The sequence below is a fragment of the Lissotriton helveticus genome, chromosome 5_1 (assembly GCF_964261635.1).
Source record: "Lissotriton helveticus chromosome 5_1, aLisHel1.1, whole genome shotgun sequence".
In the NCBI taxonomy this organism is placed as follows: Eukaryota; Metazoa; Chordata; class Amphibia; order Caudata; family Salamandridae; genus Lissotriton; species Lissotriton helveticus.
The window spans coordinates 1,716,748,257-1,716,757,286 of record NC_136065.1 but is presented as its reverse complement, the minus strand read 5'-3'; positions in this window follow the sequence as shown (position 1 = coordinate 1,716,757,286).

Genomic DNA, 9,030 nt, shown 5'->3' with positions numbered 1-9,030 from the left:
CGTGGTGAAACAGGATTCTAATTTACAAGGAGCAGGGCTCCTACTTTTATACACAGTTTCTTTTGTTCTCACTGGCCAGGGGGGCCTCTGCATAACTGCTCTCAGCTCCTGAGCACTTGTGGTGGGTACTTCTGCTTCTGCATTCAGTGTGAGGGCAGGCACATCAGCCGCTCCCCAGGGGGGCGGAGCCGGCATTGTGAAGACAGGGGCAGCCTGAGCACTCTGTTGACAAGCTTCGGTCTTTCCTGGGCCAGGTGCAGGCTGAGTCATCAGTCGCTCCCCAGGAGGGCGGAGCCAGCATTGTGGTGGCAGAGCACAGCCTGATGCATCATTCAGGGGAAACTCCCACCACCCACTAAGGTGTCATCTGGCTATTCACTACCTGTCAACTCCCAGCCCTGTCACTCACACACACCAGACAGTCAGATCCACATCCAAGCAGAGGCGGGCTGAAATGGTTAGGCAAGCAAATGCTAACTTTCTAAAAGTAGCATTTGCAAACACAGGATATTAAAATAAACTTTACTAAAAGAAGTATTTTATTATTCTGAGTTCAGGCATACTAAACATTAATTTCTACCATGTTCCCTGAGCCTGCTGGGATTATAGAGTGTAATAATTCCAGCAGCCCATCTGGCCTAGTAGGGAACTGGTAGCCTTACAATAGTGAAAAACGAATTTGGCAGTAATTCACTATTAGAACATGCCACACACATCAGGGCCTGTTCTACCTTACACTTACAATGCACCCTGCCCTTAGGCCTACCATAGGGGTGACTAATATGAAGTTAAGGGAAGGTTTAGGGGCTGGCAAGTGTGTGCACTTGCCCAGCCAGCATGACAGTACCAGACTGTACGCAGGTTCTGCAATGGCAGACCCTAGACACATTTTAAGGCTGCTTCTGTGGGTGGCGCAACCAGCGCTGCAGGCCCACTAGCAGTATTGGCATTCACAAGCCCTGGCACTCCTGGTGCACTTTACTGGGGACTGACAGTAAATCCAATGAACCAATCAGGTATATCAATCACATGTACACTTTACAGTAGGGAGCACTTGCACTGCGGCACGGGTTGGCCGTGGCGCAGTGCCCTGAGTAGCGGACACCAGCAAAAACATCTGAGGCACAACAGCAAAAAGTGGAAGGGAAACTCACGCCAAGGTGCCAGGTCTAACATGCATCAACAGTCCATTGCACAGAACAGGCCCATCAGAGGCAGCACGTGAGAGGGGCTAAGTGCATCAACAGTCCATTGCACAGAACAGGTCCATCAGAGGCAGCACGTGAGAGGGGCTAAGTGCATCAACAGTCCATTGCACAGAACAGGTCCATCAGAGGCAGCACGTGAGAGGGGCCAAGTGCATCAACAGTCCATTGCACAGAACAGGTCCATCAGAGGCAGCACGTGAGAGGGGCTAAGTGCATCAACAGTCCATTGCACAGAACAGGTCCATCAGAGGCAGCACGTGAGAGGGCATACAGCATCAAGAGAACAGCAACAGGGCAGTGTGGACACCAGAGCAGGTACATCAGAGGCAGTACATCACAGGGCATACAGCATCAAGAGAACAGCAACAGGGCAGTGTGGACACCAGAGCAGGTACATCAGAGGCAGTACATCACAGGACATACAGCAGTATCTGAGGCACCACAAGTACGAATCACCAACAACCCGTAACAAGGTCCACAGCAGTGGAAGACTGTGTACAATGGACAAATCACACACCATGTCCAATTACATGTGAGTGAAGACAACAGCACCTTACATCAGACCATCAGGTGGATTGCGTGAAGTTCCCGCATCGGACAGACTGGCAGCACCTGAAACAGGAGTGTGAGACACAGCCACAGCCCGAGTGACCGACACATGGGCCACAGACCCAGACAGACTGGCAGCACCTGAAACAGGAGTGTGAGACACAGCCACAGCCCGAGTGACCGACACATGGGCCACAGACCCAGACAGACTGGCAGCACCTGAAACAGAAGCGTGAGACACAGCCACAGCCCGAGTGACCGACACATGGGCCACAGACCCAGACAGACTGGCAGCACCTGAAACAGGAGTGTGAGACACAGCCACAGCCCGAGTGACCGACACATGGGCCACAGACCCAGACAGACTGCCAGCACCTGAAACAGGAGTGTGAGACACAGCCACAGCCCGAGTGACCGACACATGGGCCACAGACCCCGACAGACTGCCAGCACCTGAAACAGGAGTGTGAGACACAGCCACAGCCCGAGTGACCGACACATGGGCCACAGACCCAGACAGACTGCCAGCACCTGAAACAGGAGTGTGAGACACAGCCACAGCCCGAGTGACCAACACATGGGCCACAGACCCAGACAGACTGCCAGCACCTGAAACAGGATGAGGCACAACTGATACAGTGGCACTACATGATGCATGACAGCAAACAACAGACACAGTGCCACTACCTGACACATGCGAGTCAACTGCAGCGGCGCCACTGGGACCACTGAAATGATGAGCCACAGGGCTGTATGGGCCAGGAGGCAGGGTGGCTCTGGGAGCGGGGGATAGTTGCAATTGGCCGACCTCGGGTTGGGCATGTGTCAATGGTGTGTGTTTCCGTTTCTTGGTGACATGTGACTGCACCCTGGACAGGACAGGACTGGCAAGTGGGCCTGACTGGGCAGAAATATCACCCACCATGGGAGGTGTATCTGCTGGCGGGGGAATGCTCTCTGGGGACGTGCTTGAGCCAGCTTGTCGTTTGCTGTGTGGCTGCCTTCTGGCCTCAGCAACATGTGGCATGGGGGATGCTACTACAGGGTCAACCTCCATCCGCTCCTGACGGGCCCTGATGGGAGTGGAGGTAAGGGGTGACTCCACTGCGGAGACATCTGTATTCCGTTTCCCAGAAAACAGCAACCGCAGTGCATCAAGGGGTGATGTATGCCTGTCCTTGACAGCACCACTGTCCATGGGAGATGCCTTTGCCCTTGGATGTCCAATTTCCGTAGGAGGAATGATGTCTGTGGATCCTCCCTCTTCCCTGGATGGTGCCCTGTCCCAGGCAGCAGACTTGTCTTTGGTGTACACATCCCCAGGACACACCTTCTCCCTGTGTGTGTCCCTGCCCCTGGGAGTGTCCGTGCTCTTCTTAGGTGCGTATGTCTTGTGACTGTCCTTGTCCATGCCCTTGGGAGTGGCTCCTTCCTTCCTAGTCTCCCTGCCCTTGGGAGTGTCTCCTTCCTTCCTAGTCTCCCTGCCTTTGGGAGTGTCTCCTTCCTTCCTAGTCTCCCTGCCCTTGGGAGTGGCTCCTTCCTTCCTAGTCTCCCTGCCCTTGGGAGTGGCTCCTTCCTTCCTAGTCTCCCTGCCCTTGGGAGTGTCTCCTTCCTTCCTAGTCTCCCTGCCTTTGGGAGTGTCTCCTTCCTTCCTAGTCTCCCTGCCCTTGGGAGTGTCTCCTTCCTTCCTAGTCTCCCTGCCCTTGGGAGTGGCTCCTTCCTTCCTAGTCTCCCTGCCCTTGGGAGTGGCTCCTTCCTGCCTAGTCTCCCTGCCCTTGGGAGTGGCTCCTTCCTTCCTAGTCTCCCTGCCCTTGGGAGTGGCTCCTTCCTGCCTAGTCTCCCTGCCCTTGGGAGTGGCTCCTTCCTTCCTAGTCTCCCTGCCCTTGGGAGTGGCTCCTTCCTGCCTAGTCTCCCTGCCCTTGGGAGTGGCTCCTTCCTTCCTAGTCTCCCTGCCCTTGGGAGTGGCTCCTTCCTTCCTAGTCTCCCTGCCCTTGGGAGTGGCTCCTTCCTGCCTAGTCTCCCTGCCCTTGGGAGTGTCTCCTTCCTTCCTAGTCTCCCTGCCCCTGTGAGTGGCTCCTTCCTTCCTAGTCTCCCTGCCCCTGGGAGGGTCCCTGCTCTCATGAGGTGCCTTCCTCTTCTCACTGTCCATGTCCAAGGTAGTGTCAATGGAACTGGGAGTAAGGTTTGCCTTGGGAGTACCTTGTGTGTGGGATGCCTGTGCAGCATGTCTTGCCATTGAACCCAAACCCTCTATTGGATCACGTGTCTGTACTCCACTGTCTCTGACGGTGTCTCTGTGAACAGATTTAGCTGACCTAGGGGATGGTGTCTGAGCCCTCCGAGACTTGACGTGCTGGCTGACGCTGCTTCTAGTGCAATGACCTGTGTCAGACAATTGACTCCCCCCTGAGACATCCAGTGTTGTAGATGGTGGAACAGAAGTTGCACCCAGTCCCTGCGACTGTACAATGGCAGACGACACACTGTTCCCCAATGACTGCACTGTCCTGTGTAGAGCAACCAGATCGCCATGCATACCTTCCATGAAAGCTACCACCTGCCCCAACTTCCTATCGTGGTCTTGCAAAGCATTAATCATATTGGTCTGCCCCACTCACAGCTGTCGCAGCAGATCAACAGCCTCAGCACAAAGAGCATTTTGGCTCACGGAGGCCGGGGCAGCGGTTCCGGCACCGAACGCTACTCTGCTCCCCCTACTCCTGCATGCACGAACAGTACATGGTGCAGTTGGCGGCAGGGTGGGCCCTGTGTGCTGTGTCCCGACCAAAGGTGTGAATTGCCCACTCCCAGTCTGTGGCAACAGTGCTGACTCACCAACACTGTCGGAAGATGTTGACGATGTTGTCTCCACATGCGAGTCCTCCGGGACGGTCCTGTCCCCCTCTCCGGCGCCGCCCCCTTCTGTGTCAGTCTGCGTGTGCCCGACGTCTGATCCGGATGCATTGGCTTCAAATATCTCCTCGGTCTGTGGCTGAGTGTCCACTGGCAAAGCTGAAATTCACAGGAAAGAGGTGTAAGTCACGGCCACACTCACGTACAGTACTGGTACGGAAACCCTATTGCCATTGCTGACGATGTACTTCGATCCCCCAACCTACACTCGGGCCACCCCTACCAGTCATCCTCACACGAAATAAGTGGCGTTGTCCGTGCGACATGTACAGCATGCGGACAGGGCATGAGCAACTACATCTGCACACCAGTCTTGCCATGGGGTGACGGAGCACTACAGCATGTGCACCAACACTCAACTGCTTAGCGAGTGCCGTCTCAATATGCCGCACCGGAAAGTGACTTTTAACTGCGCCAATGTCACCAACATGGCATTGCAACGAGACGCACGAATCACGGAAGTCACTAATGTGTCTGGCCAACATAACATGCATTGCACTCACAAGCAACATTCACTGACAGTATGCTTACCGCCACGTTGCTGGTCATCCACACGCAACCGCTCGGACAGGGCAGGATGCGTCACAGCTATGATACGGTGCATGAGAGGGGTCATTGAGCGTCGGGCCAGTCGTGCCGTTCTTGGAATCATCCCTAGTGTCACTTCCGCTACGTTCCTGCTCAGCCTGCAAATGTCGTCCCAGCGTTTGTGGCAGTGTGTATGTCGTCTATTGGACACCCCCACTGCTCGTACATCACGTGCAATGCTCCTCCACACGTTCTTGCGAAGGTGCAGCTTGACCTACCATGATGGGAGACAAAAGGGTGCAAGTTAGTGGACAGTTGGCCAGTCACACAGATTGGGGCAACACGTTGCTCTCAAGCAGCCATGCACATTGCGATTCATGCGTTGGTCCCACATCACACCGCCAAGATCCCAGAGCCCAGGTGTCATGGTACACATCATGCACACCAACTTGTCCCCCACTGCACTTACCACCTGTCCGGGTGCGCCGTACAGGCGTCCGTAGTTGCGGAGCACACCGTCCACGAGGACATCCAGCTCCGCGGCGGTGAAGGGACGAGACCGGATCTCTTTGCCTCTCGACATGGCAAGGTCACGGAGTAGGGCACTAGAGCGGCAGTCGGTGGTCAGCTCCGCAGCAGCAGTTGGAGGTGATGGTCACAGGCAGCAGTCGGTGGTGATCGTTGAATGTGTGGTATTGCACATGACACATTTATAGGGCCCTGTGGCCATATCAGTGGCATACGGCGACAGCCATTGGGCAGCCCTAGAAGCGTGTTTGGAAAAGGGCCAATGACTGGCCCTGGTGTTGCGCTGTCCAGCAAACGGTACATTCTATTGGGCACACGCCGCCCTTGTTCGCACCTCCCATTCCTGCACGTGCACAGACCGTCACGCTCACACACCGGCAAGTGCATGTGCAAGGTTCCGGGACGGATGGTCGATTTGCAACAATGTTGTATCACTGGCGCCAACATGGCGGGGCACGTGATCGGCGGGGGACGTGCAGGCCAACACATCCATTAGCTGATGTCAATGCACATGGCAGGTCATGCCCCCCCTTACAGTGCCATTGCATCATCCAGCCTTCACCGGCCGGCCGGCCGGCCGGCCCTGCCCTGCCCAGGACCGCCGTGCCGGCCATGGCAACCACCGCCATTGCACGGCCCTTCCACTACCGCCGTGCCAGGCCCTGCCCAGGACCGCCGTGCCGGCCATGGCAACCACCGCCATTGCACGGCCCTTCCACTACCGCCGTGCCAGGCCCTGCCCAGGACCGCCGTGCCGGCCATGGCAACCACCGCCATTGCACGGCCCTTCCCCTACCGCCGTGCCAGGCCCTGCCCAGGACCGCCGTGCCGGCCATGGAAACCACGGCCGTTGCACGGACCGCCAGGGAACGCCGGTAGTGGAAGGGCCGTGCAATGGCGGTGGTTGCCATGGCCGGCACGGCGGTCCTGGGCAGGGCCTGGCACGGCGGTAGTGGAAGGGCCGTGCAATGGCGGTGGTTGCCATGGCCGGCACGGCGGTCCTGGGCAGGGCCTGGCACGGCGGTAGTGGAAGGGCCATGCAATGGCGGTGGTTGCCATGGCCGGCACGGCGGTCCTGGGCAGGGCCTGGCACGGCGGTAGTGGAAGGGCCGTGCAATGGCGGTGGTTGCCATGGCCGGCACGGCGGTCCTGGGCAGGGCCTGGCACGGCGGTAGTGGAAGGGCCGTGCAATGGCGGTGGTTGCCATGGCCGGCACGGCGGTCCTGGGCAGGGCAGGGCCGGCCGGCCGGCCGGCCGGTGAAGGCTGGATGATGCAATGGCACTGTAAGGGGGGGCATGACCTGCCATGTGCATTGACATCAGCTAATGGATGTGTTGGCCTGCACGTCCCCCGCCGATCACGTGCCCCGCCATGTTGGCGCCAGTGATACAACATTGTTGCAAATCGACCATCCGTCCCGGAACCTTGCACATGCACTTGCCGGTGTGTGGGCGTGACGGTCTGTGCACGTGCAGACAATGTGAATGTCGAAGGCGGCCCGCGTATGCCCAGACGTAAACAGCGGATGCAGTGCACCGCCATGGCGTGGTCAATGTTTGCATCTTAGCCGATGATGCACCTTGTACCATTGTCTGCAGCTGCCTGCTCACGGTTGTGTGCGTGATTGCGTGGCTACACATGTCATGCTCCATCCCATGTGTGTCCATACCATGGCCATCGGTGAGCCACAAGTGTCCATCACGTGTGCATGTCCACATCGGGTAGTACCCTACACAAGTTTGTCGTACCTCACATGTACACAGTAGATCCCGTATGTATGGGCACCTGTGAATCAGTTGTCAGTGAGTGGTATGTGTCAGATGATGACTATGGTGGGGGTTCTGTTGTGTACTGTACATGTGTGTTGCCTATTGTGTCCCCATGCATGTGATGTCCGTATGCCCACCATTCCTGGTGTTGCCATTGGTGCATCATGAAATGGGGGGGTGGGGGGGGGGGTGTTTAATTTAGTATGTGTGCATGTACTTGCATGTGTGCATGTGATGTTGGGCCTACACATGTGGGTCATGTCACATGTCTGGTTGGCAGTGATGTTGAGGTGAGACACTGTGCATTGCACATGTTGCTAAACATCATGTTGCTAGTGGATGCACATTGTTGCTACGTCAATCCATGTTGTCCTGACAATCAGAGGAGTCACACATATGACAAGCATACACTGGATACTACATGTTGGTAGAGGGCGTTGACATGTGATTGAGTTGCACACACATGCGTTGTATGTGAATTGACTTCCATTCCATCTACTCCCACACAGGAGGGCTCCAAATGTCCATCGCCCATACACTGTGCTGGAGGATATGGTGGACGAGGAGGTGATCCGGAAATTCAGGCTGGATCGCCGTCGATTGTTGGAACTTGTGACCCTATTGTCTCCTCACCTGCAGCCGCGAAGAACCTATCCAGGTTCCATGACACCCACGCAAAAGGTGATGGCGGCACTCCATTTCTTTGCAACAGGCACATTCCAGTACACAGTTGGAGATGCCGGGGGAATGTCACAGGCCATGTTCAGCACGGTACTCCGGGATGTACTGACAGCCATGATGCTGTACAAGCATGACTATATACATTTCCCTCAGGCGGCGGAGTTGGCAGCGGTCAAAGCTGACTTCTATGCCCTGGGTCGTATACCACACGTTGTGGGTTCCATTGATGGCACGCATATCGCTATCATTGCACAGGTGTATAGGAATCGGAAACACTTCCATTCCCTGAACGTGCAGGTGGTGTGCCAGGCCGACAACATCATCTCACATGTGTGTGCAAGATTCCCTGGCTCTGCACATGACGCCCACATCATGCGGAGCAGCATGGTCCCCCAACTGATGGCTAATCTGCGTCCGGCACAAGCGTGGCTTGTTGGTGAGTATGCTGTGGTGACAGGAGTGATATCTGTGTGGCATGGTGTGCCCCACAATGCAGGTTGTGATGTTTCTCTCTCTCTCTCTTCCACCAACACAGGCGACTCGGCTTACCCAAACAGGCCTTGGCTGCTCAGTCCCATACGCAATCCCACTACAGCTGGAGAAATGAGATACAATGATGCCCATGGTAGGACACGTCGAGTGGTAGAACGGACATTTGGCCTGCTCAAGTCTAGGTTTCGGTGCCTGGATAAGACTGGAGGGGCCCTGCCTTACTCACCAGGCAAAGTATGCAAGATCGTGATAGCGTGCTGCATGCTCCACAACCTGGCTGTGCGCTATAACATTGAACTGCTCTTGGACCCTGATGAACTGCAAGTTCCTCGCCCTCCCGACCCACCCATGTCAACTGATG